Genomic DNA, 19,756 nt, shown 5'->3' on the forward strand with positions numbered 1-19,756 from the left:
CGCACAGTATAAAACTGGGCCTTTTCCTGAGTGCGTGCAGAAAACTTCCGCCTCCAAAACAGGCCCCGAAATGGCCTCAAATAAAAAAAACAGGGTCGTCAAGGGCTAAAGCCCTTGCCCGCAGCATATACTGCCCTCTTGCTTCACCGCAAAGGGCGTCTCAACCAGAACACCGCGAGCTTGGCTTGCTTTCTTGAGCTCCTTACCATGAACAAGGCTCTGATACCATGTCAAGATTGTGGGAGAGAAGGAAGGAGTCTCACTTGTAGCTTTCTTGCTTGCACAATGGGGGAATACACACAAGGGTGGAGGCTAAAAACAGTTTTCCTCTTCTTAGTTGTGTAAGCCAAAAGAACTCTCTTACAAAGAAATAGAAGAACCCTATATATGGGTCTCAAACCAAACTCAAATAACTAAGGTGGCATATTAACTGAGCCATAAACTAGAGTAGATAAGGATAGCTGTCATCTAGCTATTATTCATGGGCGGTGTACCAACCGCATCTGCAACTGACAAGTCGGTGACATAAATGCACAATGATCACCCTGGCATATCACGAGTGGAGCTCGATATCTCAACATAATGTTCAATCCAAACTATAATTATGAGATATCAAATTAAGTTTGGTAGAGGTGTATATATTCTTTAATTTCAAAATTGCAATTATATGAGTTCATTATTGAGCTCAAGACCACACACACATTGTAAGATTTGAAATAAAATAACACATATGTGAGGACATATTTAGGCCAAACACATAACCTACAATGCACATCCCGTTAAGCAATATCCAAGAAATTTATGTATATCATGATATTATTTAGCCAAATACATGATGACCAAATGTCCATTGATCTATTTATATCTAGCTCCCCAAGAAACTATCTAGTCAAAAGGGAGGGCGTAACAGCGAAAGTGACGCCTCTATGTCAAGTTTACGACAGAGTTTCAAGTAGCTAAGAAATACTTGTCAAAAGACACACACTTGTAAAATTCATAACTGAGGGCTTGTTTGACAAGCACCTTTCAACCCTACTCACACACATCAGAGGACAAAGGTATCGTGACATATATATATCTAATATATGATACATGCCAATCCATGTGTCCAATAAGTGACAACATGATACAACACATATATAACACATGCAAGTAATGTATGACAATGGAGAACATTTTCATGACATGGAAAGCACATACCAATCAACAATATCTCCCCTCCCATACACATGTATGTGAAGCATACACATATACAGACAATGACTGATAGTAGGGAACTGCCTCATCAATTTTTATGACATACATATGTTGAATTCACAATGCACACCAATTGAAGGAACCCTTATATCATGCACATGTATGCATATGTGCAACTTTACACACATAGACAAAAATATACATATACATGGGTAGGCTACCTCATCACATGCATATGTTGAGTTTACGGTGCATGACAACTAGTAGGTCTACCCTACCAAACACACACACACACACACACACACACACACAATATATGCTTGGAGAGAGTGAGAGATAGAGATATATATATATATACATGGAGAGAGTGAGTGCAATGAACCCTTGTGGGTCCTTTGGCTTTGATTTTATAGGTTTTGAATCCCACTAAGCTATTTTTTGGCCTTGGCAAGCCCCTTCTACTATCTCTACTCCTATTGGGCTCATCTGGAAAATTAAAAAGCCCACTAGGATTTTTGTTGATTTTGAAGTTGCCTTTTACTTGCTCAATAGTGATTTAAAATCCAATATAAACATTTCAATATAGTAATATACATCCTAACTACATAAAATGTTAAGTAATTATGTAAATATTCAATCCCTACCCTATGCCATTAATTTAAAGAGTGATTACCACATACACATGAGTTAAAAATAGATATTTAGATTAAAATTTATAATTATAAATTTTTATATCTTTTTAGAAAATAATTTTTTTGATTTTTCAAAAACAAAAGCTCTACTAGAGGGATTGTGTTCCAGTTCAAAGTACAGTCTCCATACATCCTAAAGGTGATTTTGAGACCTCAAAGCTCACCTTCCAATTGGCTGTGGAGAGTAGAGCTTTGACTACCACAAAGACTCCCTTTTGCTTGGTTAAGATGTGTACACTACCACAAGGATCTAGAATTTTGTATCTCACATAATGAGTGAGATGAACAAGGTCCTTAGAGATTATATCCCTTAGTTTTTGTGATGCCAATTTTGGATTATGTGTCAAGATTGTGGGAGAGAAGGAAGGAGTCTCACTTGAAGCTTTCTTGCTTGCACAATGGGGGAATACACACAGAGATGGAGGCTGAAAACAGTTTTCCTCTTCTTAGTTGTGTAAGCCAAAAAGAACTCTCATACAAAGAAATAGAAGAACCCTATATATGGGTCTCAAACCAAACTCAACTAACTAAGGTGGCATACTAACTGAGCCACGAACTAGAGTAGATAAGGATAGCTGTCATGTAGGTACTATTCATGGGCGGTGTACCAACCGCATCTACAACTGACACATCAGTGACATAAATACACAACGGTCACCCTGGCGTAACATGAGTGGAGCTCGATATCTCAACACTCCCCCTCGAGCTCAATCCCAATTCTTGCATACCAAGCATGTCTCTGAACTTGCACAGCTTCTCTGCGCCCAATGCCTTCGTGAATATGTCAGCTACCTGATCCTCTGTACTGACATAAACTAGATCAATAAGACCTAGTAAAACCCTCTCCCACACATAGTGATAATGCACCTCAATGTGCTTTGTTCTAGCATGATAGACTGGGTTATTTGCCAAGTGTATACTACTCATGTTGTCACAATAAATGACAACTGTCCGATCTGTAGGAGGCTGATCCATATCATAAAGTAGCTTATGCAACCAAGCTACCTCACATGCAGCCATTGTTGCACCCCTGTACTCAGCCTCTGTGCTCGACAAGGCAACTGTAGGCTGTTTCTTACTGCTCCAAGTGACTGCAGCACTCCCAAAAGAGAACACATATCCACTGGTAGATCATCTATCAGAAATACTACCAGCCCAATCAGCATCAGTGTATCCATGCAGCTGTATCTGAACCCGAGTCTCATAAAATAGTCCATACTACAATGTGGACTTCACATACCTGAGTATGCGTCTAGCCGCATCTAAATGCGGTTTCCTTGGAGCCTGCATAAACTGACTTACCAATCCAACAGCATAGCTCAAATCTGGCCTCGTAATAGTCATATAAATCAAGCTTCCTACTATGCGTCTGTACATAGTAGGGTCTTCCAAAAGCTCACCTGCATCTGCGCTCAGCTTCACATTCTGCTCCAAAGGAACTGAAATAGGCTTACAGCCTGTCATCCCATATTTGGACAGCATGTCCAATCCATACTGCCTCTGCAAGAGCTGTATCCCACTTGGTGATCTAATCACCTCAATGCCCAAGAAATAACGCAGCTCTCCCAAATCCTTCATCTCAAACTTCTGCTTCAATAGCATTTTCACATGAAGGATATCTTCATCACTGTCACCTGTCATAATCAAATCATCAACATAAATGACAAGTAGCATAATATCTTTCTCTGTTTTTCTCACATAAAGTGAGAAATCTGCCTTGGAAATCTGAAAGCCAATAGTGACAAGATATTATCCTATCTTGTCAGACCATGCTCTAGGTGCTTGCTTCAAGCCATACAAGGCTTTCTTCAACCTGCAAACAAACTCAGGATGAACAACATGCACATAACCTGGTGGCTGCTCCATATATACCTCTTCTTGCAAATCACCATGCAAGAAGGTATTCTTTACATCCATCTGATGTAAAGACCATCCCTTTGATGCAGCCATAGCAAGGACTGCTCTTACGGTTGCCATCCTTGCAACCGGACTGAATGTTTCTTCATAGTCAATGCCATATGTTTATGCATACCCCTTGACTACTAATCTTGCCTTGTATCTGTTCACAGAACCATCTGCATTGTGCTTCACCTTATAAACCCACTTACAGCCAATTGCATTCTTACCTTTAGGCAAAGGTACCAATTCCCATGTAGCATTTGCTTCCAAGGCATCCATTTCTTCATCCATGGCTTTCTCCCATTTTTCTTTTCCCATGGCTTGCTCAAAAGAAGTGGGTTTTGGTTCCTGTATCACTTTGACCATATATGCATAGTGAATGGCTGTAAATCCATCATATTTCAGCCTATCCACAGGATACCTAGCTCTCGTAGACCTGCGCAAAATAGGTTCACTCCCAGATGCTCTCAAAACATCCCTGGTCTTCCTTACTCCAGGTGTAACAATAGAAGGAATACCCAACTCATCATCAATGTTCTATTCTGAGCCACTGGATTCACCATCCACATAAGAGTGACCTGCATTCATATCAAACATGGGCTGATCTACCTTCTCTTTTCCTTTTCGTGATACCTGCATACCACTATCTGCATTGCTTTGAGAAGATTCTCCTGATCTCAATCTGCCTGTCCATGGTGAAGAATGTGAACCACTGCTAGAGCACGCTCCAGGTCCACTAATATTTTGTGACTGCTGCTGTGAATTCTGTGCAGCATTACCCTTTTGTGCATCTACATCATCAATCACATTTACTGGTTTATACCAGCTACTCATCTCATAAAAAACAACATCTCTGCTCACTGTAAACTTACGAGTAGAAGGGTCATAGCATCTATACCTTTTTTGCTGCAGAGAGTAACCAATAAAGATGCACTTCTCAGCTTTTGGATCCAACTTGGATCTCAACTCATCTGGCACATGTACATAGGCGATGCAACCAAAAATTTTCAAATGAGAGATATCTGGTTTCCTACTAGTATACCTCTCCTCTGGAGTCATCCCATATATTGCTGCAGTGGGAGTCCTATTCATTATATAGACTGCTGTAGCAACTGCTTCAGCCTAGTAAAAATCTGGCAAGTCTTTTTCGTTGAGCATGGCACGAGATACCTCTCCAATATGCCTGTAGTATCCCATGCCTCCTTTGGCGTACTTGCATCCTGAATATGCACAATCATAGAGTCTGAAATACTGATAGACATCCAGTACATAACTTTCGTGGCTCTCTCATGCCATGCTTTAAATGCCTACATTTGCTGTTGATTGGGAACATCAGGAAGAACTAGTTCTTCTTCATTTCCTACAACAAATTCCCAATATCCTTTTTCCATAAGGAAATTCGTCATTCTAAATTTCCATGCTTGGAAGTTGTTCTTGTCAAGCTTTTCAGTGACAATCTGTGAAAGAGAATCAGACGCTTTTACAGAACACTGCAAAAAATTCTGTCATTGCAAAAAACACAGCTTCACCCTCACAAGGGCAAATCTGCAAAACTGGCGAAAGTGGTATTTGACCACACAGTCACTTCCTAGTGACGATTTTGCATAAACAGGAACCAAGGATGATTCTGAAACTCCAATGTCTCTGCGCACAAGCATACGATGCAATTTCTACAGTAACTTTTCACCGACCTGTAGAACAGTGGTCGCACAGCATAAAACTGGGCCTTTTCCTGAGTGCGTGCAGAAAACTTCCGCCTCCAAAACAGGCCCCGAAATGGCCTCAAATCAAAAAAACAGGGTCGCCTAGGGCTAAAGCCCTGTCCCGCAGCATATACTGCCCTCTTGCTTCACCGCGAAGGGCGTCTCAACCTGAGACAATGCACTCCTACAATTTCCGGCTGTGCTACCTGTAGAGATCTGCTCCCAAAACAGAAAATGAAAGCAACACTGCTCCTCTTACCAGAACACCGCGAGCTTGGCTTGCTTTCTTGAGCTCCTTACCACGAACAAGGCTCTGATACCATGTCAAGATTGTGGGAGAGAAGGAAGGAGTCTCACTTGAAGCTTTCTTGCTTGCACAATGGGGGAATACACACAGAGATGGAGGCTGAAAACAGTTTTCCTCTTCTTAGTTGTGTAAGCCAAAAAGAAATCTCATACAAAGAAATAGAAGAACCCTATATATGGGTCTCAAACCAAACTCAACTAACTAAGGTGGCATACTAACTGAGCCACGAACTAGAGTAGATAAGGATAGCTATCATGTAGCTATTATTCATGGGCGGTGTACCAACCGCATCTACAACTGACACGTCGGTGACATAAATACACAACGGTCACCCTGGCGTATCATGAGTGGAGCTCGATATCTCAACATTATGTGCCAAATAAAGACTGTGCAAAGAAAGATAAGAGGCATTAAATGGCTATCAATGTAGGTTCTTTGTTGCAGTGAGAAACTCCTATCTAAATTGGAGGAAGTGAACCTCACACTATCAGGACAAAAGTGAGTGTTTGGAGTGAATGAGGTACTCATAGTTGGGCATATGTGTGGTTCATATGGTAAGAGACCTTTCCCCTACTAAAGTTGATGCTATAGAGAACATTATTGAGAGTTGTTTGTTTGTGTAAGAGGTCAAGAGATTTCTTTGTGTGTGTGTCTTATATATGATTTGGATTCCACACTTCACTCATATTGTAGATGAGCTGTATTAGTTGCTCAAGAAAGGGAAGAAACAATTTTGGGATGGAATACATACCAAGGCTATGAGAAAGATTAAGAAATTGTTACGTATTGCACAAACACTCAAGAAAGTAGATTGTGCATGTGGTTGGCTGAGTGATATTAACCCTCAAACAAAAAAGGTGGAAAATCCAAAAAATCTAAAGTAGAAGACAATGCCAAGGCAAAACTGGAATGGAGGATGAAGACACTCCAAGAAAAATCGGGAAACACAAGAAATGTGAAAAAGTCCTAAATCAAGGAGAGGCGCACGAGAAAAAGTGCAATTCAAAACTTTTGTAAAAGAGCGCAACATGCACCATGATTTATTTTAAGAGCATTGAGCTTTGACCCATGCAAATTGTAAAGGTAGATGGGCGGTAGGAAGGAAACTAGGAAGATAAGAGAACAATGGAAAAAGGGCCTAAGCTACGACCGGCCATGTAAAAAGGGGATGACCGCCCAAGGGAAAGAGTGTTTTGTATATAAAGTTCAAAAGTGAATGAGAGCTCATTCTTTGGTGTGTGGCAACAAGAGACTCACCTTCTTCTCTTCTTTTCTTCTCTTTGCTTGCTTGTGTGTGCTCGAGGGAGGCAGTGTGAGAGTGTAAGGGAGTGAGTGTGTGAGGGTGAGGGATCAAGGAGGTGAAGCTCACCTTCATCTCATCTCTTCTTCTTCTCTCCTCTTCTCTTCTCTTGTCTTGTCTCACATGCGGGTATGGAGGATGAAGCTTAGAGGTGGAGGCTTAGGGATGCTTAAGCTTGCATCAAGAATCGTGGAGCTATCGGAATGCTTGAGAGAGGAAGCAACTCGATCGAGCCTCAAGGTAAGCTCACTACACTTGTAGAGAAGGATAGTGCGTCAGCTATGTGAGAGGTAGCCATTAGTGCTTACTTGAAACGCTTGGACAATAAGCGGTCCGTGGGTCTTGATGGTTGAGCTTGTGCACGCCTCTACATTTTGGTTTTGTTGTTGAGACCAACGGATTCAAGCTTGAGCGCTTGTGTGCTTCAAATCGAGCATCAAAGTAAGGGTTCCATCCTTGAACCAGAGCTTGAGATAGATAGGAGGTTTTGGGTCTTTAATCCATGCTACAAGTATTTTTAGTCTTTGATGGTTAGTTGAGTAGGAGAAATTAGTTTAGTACTTTACTTTCAATTCTTGTTGCATTTAGGATAGGTTAAGGTTAGAAAATTGGTTGGAAAAGTGTAGGGTTTGCTGCTGTAAAATAGACCAAACAAAACATAGATTTGGAAAAAACGGGAGGAAGGAGAGCTAAAGGGGGTTGAGGCTGACAAGTAAGGGGGAAGGAATGGCAAGAACATTGTGAAGGAGGGGTTTAATAGCCAGGAGACCAGGGGCAAGCTCATTTGAAACCCTAGTTGAGAGAGAGAGAGAGAGAGAAGATTTTGGGTCGAGTCCCATTATCGGCCCACTCCCGTTTGGCCATTCGGCCCAATCGACTCAGACAGTTGGAAACTTGGCCCGCGGGCCCACTCGACTCGGACACATCGGCCCATCCCATATTTAGTCCTCATCCCACTCCCATTCAGCCATGCAGCCCAATCGACTCCGATAGTTGGAAACTCGACCCTCGGCCCATTTGACTCAAACACATCGGCCCTCGGCCTCATCCCGTATTCAAACCCTTGGATAGTTGGAAACTCGGTTCTCGGCCCACTCAACTCGGACACATCGGCCCTCGGTCCACTTCCATTTGGTCATTCCGCCCTCTTGACTCAGACGCCCACCACCCGGCCCCTCCAAATCAGTCATTCGGCCCCAACCTGTACTAAGCCTGTCCAAATCAGTCATTCGGCCCAACATGTACTAAGCTCGTCCGAATCAGTCATTCGGCCCAACTTGTACTCTCCTATCCGAATCAGGCATTTGGCCCCTACAATTCAGACCTGTTGGGCCGAGTCTGATTTTCCCATAAATTTTTGAAAATTGGACCAAACCACTTAGACACTGACTATTCAAACATCCGAAGACCATATAAACACTTGAGAAGCCTTTCTGGCACAAGGAACAAAGGGATCAGCGAGATTCGGGCAGCATAGACATGACACTAGTCGACCATCTAGCGATTTAGCTCGATAGTAGCATCGAGTGGAGTCTTAGAGCACTAAAAAATCATGATTTAGTAGAGAGAATAACAGAGAACCCTATAAACCAGTAGGGATATCGGCAAAAAATCGGGCATACAAGCCTATTGTTAACCCCAAGTCGAGATGGCGGAAAAATGAAGGAAAAAGCAAAAGGAAGATGGAAAAAGAGCAAAGACATATAGGCGGCCTCTAAAGATGAACCGGGGCAAAAAGCGCAACTTTAAATGAAAAGGCGCCTCAAAAAACTTGGAAAACTCTTGTAAAAGACCGCGAGGCTCCCTCCTGTGCCAATTGTAAAATATTAGATGGGTGTAGGCTAGAGGCACAAGGCTAGAAGAGGGAAATGGAAAAAGAACCTTGCCACAATGGCCAGTCATGTGAAAAAAGGATGGGTACCCATGGGATTTTAGGGCTTATATATAAAGTTCAAAAAGTGAATGAAAGCTCATTCTTTTGGTGTGTGGCAACAAGAGTCTTCTTCTTCTTCTCTCCTTCTCATCTTCTTGCTTGTGTGTGCTCTTGAGAGAGGGAGTGTGAGAGTGTGAGGGAGTGAGTGTGTGAGAGTGAGGGATCAAGAGGGTGAAGCTCTTCACCATCTCCTCTTCTCTTCTTCTCTTCTCTTCTCTCTTCTTGCCCACGTGGCTATGTAGGATGGAGCTTGGAGATGGAAGAGGCTTGAGGATGCTTGAGCTTGCATCTAGGATTGTGGAGCTACTGGTGTGTGTGAGAGAGGAGGCAACTCATATTGGCATCAAGGTAAGCTCACTACACTCATATGATCGACGGCACATTGGCTAGGTGAGAGATAGCCATTAGAGCTCGCTTGGAACGCTTGAAATAATAAGTTGTTCGTGGGTGTTGGCAGTAGAGCGAAAGCTTCCACATTTTGGTTCCGTTGCCAGGACCAACAGATTCAAGCTTAAGCACTTGTGTGCCTCATATTGATCATCGAAGTAAGGGATTCATCCCCAAAACGGAGCTTGAGATAGGTAGGAAGTTGGGTGTTTTGATCTTCGAAACGAGTAAGTATTTTGAGGTATTTTGTTTGTATGAGGATGGAAAACATGGAGAAATCATTTCAGTTTTATCCTTTCGATTCTTGTTGCATTTAGCATAGGTTAGGATTAGGAAATCAAACCGGAAAAGGGTAGGGTTTACCGTTGCAAAACAGGGAAAAAATCGTGCAAAAAATGGCAAAAAGCTCGCTTGTGATGCCTAAGATCGGCAAGTGAGTGATTGGGGGCACCAACACCATACCCAGGAAGGGGTCTAAGAACCAAGAGGCCAAGGGAGAGCTCATTTGTGACCATTTCAGTGAGAGAGAGAGAGAGAGAGAGATAGAGAGAGAGAGAGAGAGAGAGAGAGAGAGAGAGAGAGAGAGCCATCCCACGATTCGATTTGATCGCACCATCGACGAGCCTATCGCTCTATTCAGGTATATGAATCCCTTCACCTATCCCCCTTGATAGGATCTGGAGGTTATTGCTTACTATGATTGCCTAAATCACACGAATCTACCGAAATCATCCCTTCGTTGTCGCTGTGCCACCGCGCTCGGCTTGTCTGAGTGGCCACTTCTCGGCCGAGTCCCAGAATCGGCCCTCAGCCCCTTACCATTTGGCCCACTCGGCCCGAAACCCTAATCAGCCCATCCAAGTCCATTATTCGGCCCAAACCATTCGGCGTCTGAGCCAATAATTCGGCCCTTGGCCCGGTCTGAGTTCAACATTCGGCCCTCCGCCACGTGTCACGTTTGGCCCTCGGCCCTCGACCCAAGTGCCTCGGCCTGTTCGAGTAACCACATCCGAGTCTGCTCTGTCCGAGTTAGGAATTCGGCCCTCGGCCTTGTGCCTCGGCCCGTCCAAGTAACCCACTCGGACCCTACAATTCGGACCAGTTGGGTCGAGAGTAGATTTTTATCAAATTTTCAAAAATTTGACCTGATCCGGTTAGAACTCAGCAGCGCAAACTGTCAAAAGCCCTTAGGATGCTCAAAACTTGATTCTGGCACACGGAATAGGTAAAATCGTAGGGCGCAGCCGCTTAGCAGCTAGAAGTAGGCAGTTGCGAGACCCAAAGGCTTAGACGCAAACCACTGAGTTGTAAAGCCTGATTGGACCAGAAACGAATGAGGCAACATATTAGAGAAACCCTAAACCCTGCCAAGACGGCCAGAAAATTGACCAACAAGCCTATTAGGCCCGAAACAATGCAAGAGTGCGTAAGACGCCTAGAAATTGCTTGTTGCACTCACCCTGAATCTCCACACTTGAAGTACACTTAAGGAAATTGAAAGCCTGATTGAGCACAAGTGCACAGGAAAAGACATACACATTGAGTGGCCATAAATTGAGGATTGTATTCAATAACTGAAGGAACTCACCCAGATAAACCACTCAAGGAACCCACCAGTAGGAGAGGACCCAAGACATAGACAAACCATCAACGTGCAAAGTAGGACCAAGCAAGGGGCACCGACGAAGTGGATTTGACAAGTCTACTGAACCTGATCGATAGCTTGGTGGAGCACGAGAACTCGATAATGGCAGAAGAAAGTTCAGACCGCAGATCTAACAAGGAATTCGACTTAGGAGTCTTTCCAAATGCTATTCAACAGCTGGTCAGCAGTTACGACGCTTTTGCCCGGTATGAGCACCGCGACGGCAGGACAACAGACGCTATCATCACAGATCTAGAAGATGAGAGAAAGCTAGCCCACAAAGCATTGCAAAGCATGGTTGAATACAATAGGGATCAGCAGGCTAGGAGCCAAAGGCAAAGCATGGAGTTGCGAGAGATGCAGCAGGTGCTGAACCTGGCTGGCAGAAATCAAACGGACCATGAGAGAGCAGTAAAAGGAGACTTAATGCTGAGTGAGCTTCTCATGAAGCGGTTGCTTGATAACACGGCTGCAGAGCAAAGTGCCACGGCTCTAGCGACATCGCTACTCGCAGGATTAGGAGCAAATCAGGGCTCAAAGAGCCAATCTAAAATCCCTATTCTTGCCAAGAAACTCGATAAGTACCAACCCCATGACGATCCATACAGCTTTGTTGAGCAGTTCGAGCAAGTCTGCGAAGCCAACGGCCTCAACGACCTAACTCAATGCTCTCAAGCATTCGGGCTTTGCTTGGGCGACAAGGGTAGGACGTGGTATATGAGCTTAGATACCACAGAGTGAGCCAACTTCGATGGCCTCAAGGATCTCTTCATTAAGAGATTTGCCGAGCCCGGATACTCCGATAATCTACTAGTACGCTTGATGAATGTCAAGAAAAAGGAGGAGGACATTCGCGATTACATGACCCACGTGAGGAGTCTCTTCAAGAGAATCCCTACTGGAGAGCGGCCGACTGAAAGAGCAGTATCAACTATATTCATCAGCGGGATTCGAAACGAGGAACTATATAAGGCTTTGGCAGGGAACTCGAGCTTGCAGCGAGATGCGCTAGCTAGGGTCTTTGAGGAAGCCATCAGAGTTGACGATCAGCTGAATGAATGAAGCTCTAGGAGCTCGAACTCTGAGCAAACCAACTCGTGAAATTCAGAGAGAGCATTAGCCTCGAGTGAGCGATCAGTCCCATCATCCTAGGATAAGGGGAAAACCACCAAGATGAATCAAGACTTGGCTGATGTTAAGATGGAATTAGCCAAGTTGCAAGACATGTTGAGATGACCAACGCACCCACACGTCCAATGCGTGTACTGTGGTGAAAACTACTTGCCAGTCGAGTGTCAAGACCCTAGGTCAAGACCTTGCGCTAACTGCGGTAGGTTCGGTCATGATGTTGCTCATTGCAGATTGCCAAGAAGACTTCCATACTCACAACCATATGGCCAACCTTACCTAGCGAACAGGTCGTAGCCATTTTTCGGAAGGGGAGCCCCATTGGCCCTCCCTATGCCTAACGACATTAAGCCGGCTATTCCTAGGATGAAATAAATCCTACAGGCATTCCTAGACCGCCTGGTCCTTACGTAACCCATCCACCAAGTGACGCTCCTATCCACTACATGGAAGAACCAACTAAAGAAGAGACCTACATATACCCTTATGTCTCGCATGACGATGAGGGCAACGCAGTCCTCATGGATTATCGACCAGTGCCGGTGATGGCGTTGGAAAGAGGGCGAGGTAGAGGCCTAGGAGGGTAGACGCAGGATCCAATCATTTGTTGGACTTGTGGTCACCCAGGACATGTCTCATCACACTGCCTTGAAAGGGAGCAGCAAAACAGAGACAAGGCTGACCAAAGATGTGCAGAGTGCGGAATCACTCATCTCTTCATTGATTTCCCAAAGCGAAAGCCATCTTTTAGTTCAGCCAACGTGCCATATGTCCCATTGGGGCTGTTTGGTGTTGAGAACCTCAATGGGGAGGCCACGCCTATCCCATTGCAGGTCATGACCCGTGCCCAAATGAAGCAGGCTGGCATCTCTCTTCTAAGCCTTGATAGGAAAGAAAAGCCGTAGACGGAGGAGGAAGAGGTCGGAAGCTAAAATCGCACTAAAAACGGAGAGTGCTACAACTTTGCCTGCTGGAAAGAAGGTCTCTAACGCAGAGGCAAAAGACGTCAGCTCCTAAGACAGCTGCAAAGGGAAGTGCTAAGATAGGGGAATATCTGCATCCGAAGCGACAATTAGAGGCCATAGAAAAAGTGAAGGAATGGGTGAAGGAGGCTCAAGAGCATCTAAAAGATGCTGAGCCCATCCTAGAGGACGAAATCGATGACCTCTCCAGCATAAGCGCACCAACCTCACCTGCTCAACCAAAGTTGGGAGAAGCAACGGCACAACAAATAGGGGCTCTAAGGCCAAGCCTTGATCCTATAGGGCCGTAGATCAATCATGGCCATTGGCCAGGACAATCCTGGTTAGGAGAGAGACAAGCACCCAACGATCTCCTGACCATGTTGGTAACTACCCTTATAACACTTAGCCTGGGAGATTTGCTTAGGCAGCATCCCAACCTATGGCAAGATCTTAAGCATTGGGTTGAAGGGTCACGAGAGCAGGTCACGGCAGACTCTCATGACCATGATGCGGAGAGAAAATACCGAGTTTGACCGCAAATACCGAGGTCAACACCTTCTGGGAGGGTTCCGAGATGCACACGGTCTTACCGGTTGTAGCCCTAGGTGACACAACGAGAAAGGGAATCGTAGACACGGGAGCTGGGGTTAGTGTGCTTAGCCACCTAGTGCTTCAGACTTGGGGAAACCCACTTGTTGAGACTGCTAAGTTTAATGTTACACTAGCAAACGGTATGAGAGTCAAGCCATTCGGGGTGCTTAAGAATTGGCCAGTGAAGATTGCAGGCGTCCAACTCTCCGTTGACTTTATAGTCATGAAGGAAGTGGACTACGACATCCTATTAGGCCAACCCTGGATGCGCAATGCTAGAGTCATTGAAGATTGGGGTAACGGCTTGATCTTCCTTGGCAATAGGACGGACGCCGTGAGAGTAGAGATGGGCACCTAGAAGACCTCACCAGTCGACTTAGATGCCATCTCCGCTATGCTCAAGGGTAATGCTCAGGTCAAGAAGTCCTATGGGCCATTGACCAAGTATATCCCATGCCCAGAGGATGAGCGGGATTGGATGCACGTCCTCGCTACAATCGACCTGCCGTTCTCAGATCATGAGGCGTATGAGCAAGCCATCAAAACAATCGGCAAGGCTAACGACACACCCTCCGTACCAATCTGCATGATGGCAGGAAGCCTTCATGGGAAACCTAAAGCTCGTCAACTTCCAAGTCCCAACCAACAAAAGGGAACTCCAGGAGATATTGGAATACCTAACGGACAAGCTAGCTGGCAATCCAGCTGCAAATTTCAAACCACTCCACGATCTCTTAGATGAATCCAAGTGGCAATGGACCAGAGTGCATGACTTAAACCTCATGTATAACTGGGCCCTAGTTCCTCACCCTCCATGGGCGGCATGACTTCCCCATCATCTACAATTCCAACGCCACCTCCTTCGAGGATGCCCTCCTTTTTGATTTAGGAAGCCTAACCGACTCCATGACTCGCTTCCTCGTAGAATTCTCCTCCTGTCTCGATCCCGCTTTTATAACTACATGTAATTACCTTAGGCCTCTTAAGCTCCTACTCAAGCAAGATCCGACACTGTAGGAGAATGGATTGCCTCCCCTCTTTTTTGATCCCAATGCTATTGATAGTTGCGCTATGGCATGCTTAATGATGAGAGCTAGCCTACTACCTTCCTTTTTCCTAGCTCTCCTAGAGGATATGAGTGACAGCCAATTCACTAGGTGTAATCACCCCTTCCTTTCCACCACCTCTCTCCATGTTCGCATGAACCTGAAAGGGTATATGCAAAGCCACCAATTTTTGTGCAAATCCATCCACCCTCCTTCCCCCCCTCATTCAGATGATGAGAAATAGAATTGGCTATCATACTCCTGATGTAATACTATCCCTAAATATATCCCAAAAAAAAAAAAAGCAAGAGTAAGAGAAGAGCAAGGTAAGGACAAAGAAAAGAAGAGCGTGAAAAGAAAAGTATGAACGCCATTCCACACTGAATGGACGGAAAAACTCACTTGCAAAACCACTTAGCACCACTAAAGCATGATCATTGCACCTAGGGGTTCTCAAGTTAGGCGTGCTCGGTGGCTTCGGTCAGCTGGCCCTGCTCCTAACCCCCTAGCCCTTTTTGCTCCCCTACTTCACGCTTAGGGCCCATCAAGGGCAGGACATACCTAGGGAGGTAACACTCGCCTATGGTTAAACCTGTCACCCTAAGATACTTGCACCCCACCTCCCTTTGCACCAATGGGATCCTCAAGAGTGGGACATCACCCAGGCTTGATTGTGGTTAGACCCACCTCCCCATTCCACTAGCACGAGCACACTGCACTAATACAATAAGGTAGACACTCCCCTTAGGTAGAGCACCACACCTTCTCCTTCAGGCACCCCAGCGCCAAACCACCAACTTCGGAGGCCCTCATCAACCCATGCCATCCAGTTAGCTGCTTTGACAACCATCATTCTTAAGCTTCCACAAGCACCTGAGTTTACATGTGGCCCTCACCCTTACACCACCCTAACAACACCGAAGTGCCATGGGAGTAGCACTCGTCTAGGAGGGGGGTAATGTTAACCCCAAGTCGAGATGGCAGAAAAATGAAGGAAAAAGCAAAAGGAAGATAGAAAAAGAGCAAAGACATGCAGGCCGCCTCTAAAGATGAATCGGGGCAAAAAGCGCAACTTTAAATGAAAAGGTGCCTCAAAAAAGTCGGAAAACTCTTGTAAAAGAGCGCCAGGCTCCCTCCTGTGCCAATTGTAAAATATTAAATGGGTGTAGGCTAGAGGCACAAGGCTAGAAGAGGGAAATGGAAAAATGACATTGCCACAATGGCCGGTGATGTGAAAAAGGGATGGGTGTCCATGGGATTTTAGGGCTTGTATATAAAGTTCAAAAAGTGAATGAAAGCTCATTCTTTTGGTGTGTGGCAACAAGAGTCTTCTTCTTCTTCTCTCCTTCTCATCTTCTTGCTTGTGTGTGCTCTTGAGAGAGGAAGTGTGAGAGTGTGAGGGAGTGAGTGTGTGAGAGTGAGGGATCAAGAGGGTGAAGCTCTTCACCATCTCCTCTTTTCTTCTTCTCTTCTCTTCTCTCTTCTTGCATGCACGGCTATGGAGGATAGAGCTTGGAGGTGGAGGAGGCTTGAGGATGCTTGAGCTTGTGTTAACCCCAACACGAAGAAAGCAAAAAGAAGTGGAAAAGACGCAGGGCAAAGGCAGAAAAAAGGTAGCCCGACTGAAGAAAGAAGAGGAGAAAAGGCCAAAAGCGCAAGGGCAACCTTAAAAGTCCAAGGAAAAGGCAAAAGGGAAAAAGACGCATTTTAAAATAAAAAGGCGCACCCTGAAATCTTGTAAAAGAGCACCGGGCTCTCATCCGTGCAATTTGTAAATGTAGATGGGCGGTGGAAAGGAAGCTAGAAAGATAGAAGGAAAATGGAAAAAATGGCCTCTAAGCTACAGCCGGCCATGTAAAAAAGGGGAAAAGGGGATGACCGCCCAAAAGGGATTTAGGGTTTTGTATATAAAGTTGAAAAGTCAATGAAAAGCTCATTCTTGTGTGTGGCCAAAAGTAGCTGTCTTCTTTTTCTTCTTCTTCTTGTTCTTGCTTGCTTGAGCTTGTGCTTGAGAGAGGGAGTGTGAGAGTGTGAGGGAGTGAGTGTGTGAGGGTGAGGGACCAAGGAGGAGAAGCTCTCCATCTTCTCCTCTCTTCTTCTCTTCTCTTCTCTTCTCTTGTCTTGCTCGCGGCAATGGAGCTTGGAGCGTGGAGCTTGAGGATGGAGCTTGCTTGAAGCTTGCACTTGGATCGTGGAGCTAGCGGAGTGTGCAGGAGAGGAGGTAACTCAACCGGCACGGAGGTAAGCTCACTACACCCGTAGATATGGATGGCGCGTCGGCTATGTGAGAGGTAGCCATTAGTGCTCGGCTTGGAACGCTTGAAACAATAAGTGGTCCGTGGGTCTTGGCGGTTGAGTGAAAGCTCCCACATTTTGGTTCCATTTCCAGGAGAAACAGATTCAAGCCTTGAGCGCTTGCGCGCTTCGAATCGAGCATTGGAGTAGGGTTTTTTCTGAACCGGTGCTTGAGGTAGATAGGTAGGAAGCGAGGGAGTTGAAGAGGGTATTCGATCTCCTTGGCAAGTAGGTGTTTTGCTTTCTTGAGATTTATGATTGAGATGGAGCAGTATAGGTATTTACCTTGTGTTTTGGATGCATTTAGGATAGGAAAAAACAAAGAAAAAGAAACAAACAATAGGGTTTTCTGTTGCTCTATAACAGGCTGAAACAGGGAGACAGGGGACTAGATTCAAGTTCTGGGTGAGACAGGGATAGGGAACTAGCTGTGAGGTTCTGCAGTGCTGGGAAAGGACCTTAAGAGGCCTGGGAGGCCAAGATAGACCTCATTTCCTTGGTTTGCCTTGTGCGTGAGAGAGAGAGAGAGAACTTCTGGTTCATAGGCCGAGGAAGCGTTGCCCCGATTTCTAGGTGCCAGTGATTCGTGCTACTCCAGGTGAGTCTGGTGTTTTCCAACAAGTGCCCTGATCAGATCTAGAAAGTCTGTGGTGATTGTGTGCACCAGACAATGAGGAGGGGACAAACACACGGGAATCGCGCCCGCCGCCGACGCACTCGGACCAACTCGCAGTGGTTCGATTCCCAAAATCGGACCACCCGAGTTCTGGAGTCGGACCGTCCGATTTCCAGAATCGGACCGCCCGACTGAGAGTGAGTCAGACCAGTCTGGTTCGATTCCCAGAATCGGACTAGCTCGAAATCGGACGTGCCACGTGGCACTCGGACCAACCCGTTCGATTTTGAGAATCGGACGCTCGGACCAATCCGTCCGACTCGGACACTTGGACGAGTCCATAATCGGACCACTCACAATCGGACCAGGCCGTCCGAGTCCCAGACTTGGACCACTAGCCAGAATCGGACCACTCTGTCCGATCCGATTCCCAGAATCGGACCACTTTAAAATCGGACCACTTTTCGATCCGACTCCTAGAATCGGACGTGACCAAAATCGGACCATTGGTCCGATCGGACCAACCCAAAATCGGACGTCCGATTCTGATAATCGGACTCCTGAAAATCGGACATCTTGGAATCGGACCAAAAAACTGTCAAAATCGGACAGGTATCCAGAACACAAGTTCTGACGCATCTAAACCCCGAAATTGACCCCAAAGGCTACGTAGAGCTAAAGGCACATCACAGATCCTCACTAGGCTAGAATTTAGAGCACGAAGTTCAAAATTTGGCTATAAACGGTCCTCCAAATTGTGCATGGATGTTATTGTAACGGCCCTGCAAGCCGAGGGGGACTGCCCCCCCGGACCCCCGCAGAGGGGGCTCTGCCCCCTCCACACCTCCCCCGAGTAGGTTGGAGAGAAAACGCGCACCGTGACAGGCCTTTCAAATTGGACCCTAGTGAAGTAATGGCTCTACACCAGCATGGAGTCTCACTTGCAATAGAGCAACCAAAAGCCCATACCCGAACAGAGAGAAACAAAGACCCTAGAACATCAATGGGCCAATCTAGCCATCAAGGGAAAAAAGGCCACACCACGAGAACACAAAGACATTGTGTTCAAACCGTGTCTAGTCAGAGCAAAATGCAACTTCAGCAAGCTACAAATGCGAAGATGACTAGACATGACACTCTTGACGAGAGATGTACCTTGAATAGCACTGCACTGACGATCCAAGACAACAGTGGAGAATCCACATCTGGTCGTGCAGTCGAGAACTCAAGGGCATATGTCAGAAGGCTTAAATTTACAAGCCAGGACCTAGAAGATGAAGACATAGTACCACCTGCTTATCTTAGGGTCAAACTCACCGCGAAAAAAGAGCATACTATCGATGCTCTGATTGATGAAGGAGCAGATTTTAACATCTTAACCTATGAATCATGGACCCTACTAGGCCAACCAGAGCTCACACCGACTAGTGCAACTCTTAGCCCTTATGGGGGACACCCACAAGCACTCATGGGGAAGTGCAAAATCCTTGCGACAATTGAAACGGAAAGCTTGGCTATCCTATTTCATGTTCCTCAAAAAGTGCTAGCTGCAGGAAAGAAACCCTCCTAGGAAGACCCTTCAAAAGGGCGACCAAATGTGAGGCTAACTATGTGGCACAGAGGATACACTTGACACTACCGGGTGTGAGGATAGTCACCACCTTTAGCAAGGGTGACCTCATCGAACCTCAAGGGAAAGGCAAGGAAGGTGATGACATAACAGTCAAGCCTACAAACGAGGGCAAGGACTTGTTGGAAGAGTTGATACAAGCATAGGTCGAACAACGAGAACCAGTGTGAGTGAGCCCATGCCGAAAACAAGAAGGTCAAGAGACAAGGCCAAGGACAGGGTTTGGACTCACAAAAACCGTAAAAGACCACGAAAGAAGCCCAAGCCTTATAGGCGAAGGCATTGATGGAGAGCTAGCACAACACCGCGATGGATATCCAAAACGTTGCTATGTGCTCAAGGATACTACGCAGGTAACCAATGGATTTGGGTACCAAAATCCCCTGCTAAACCGCCTCCATCAGCTGAAGGCCAGGTTGCCT

The sequence above is a fragment of the Lygodium microphyllum genome, chromosome 14, assembly GCF_053477565.2.
Source record: "Lygodium microphyllum isolate KBCC chromosome 14, Lygodium_microphyllum_v1.1.10, whole genome shotgun sequence".
Lineage (NCBI taxonomy): Eukaryota > Viridiplantae > Streptophyta > Polypodiopsida > Schizaeales > Lygodiaceae > Lygodium > Lygodium microphyllum.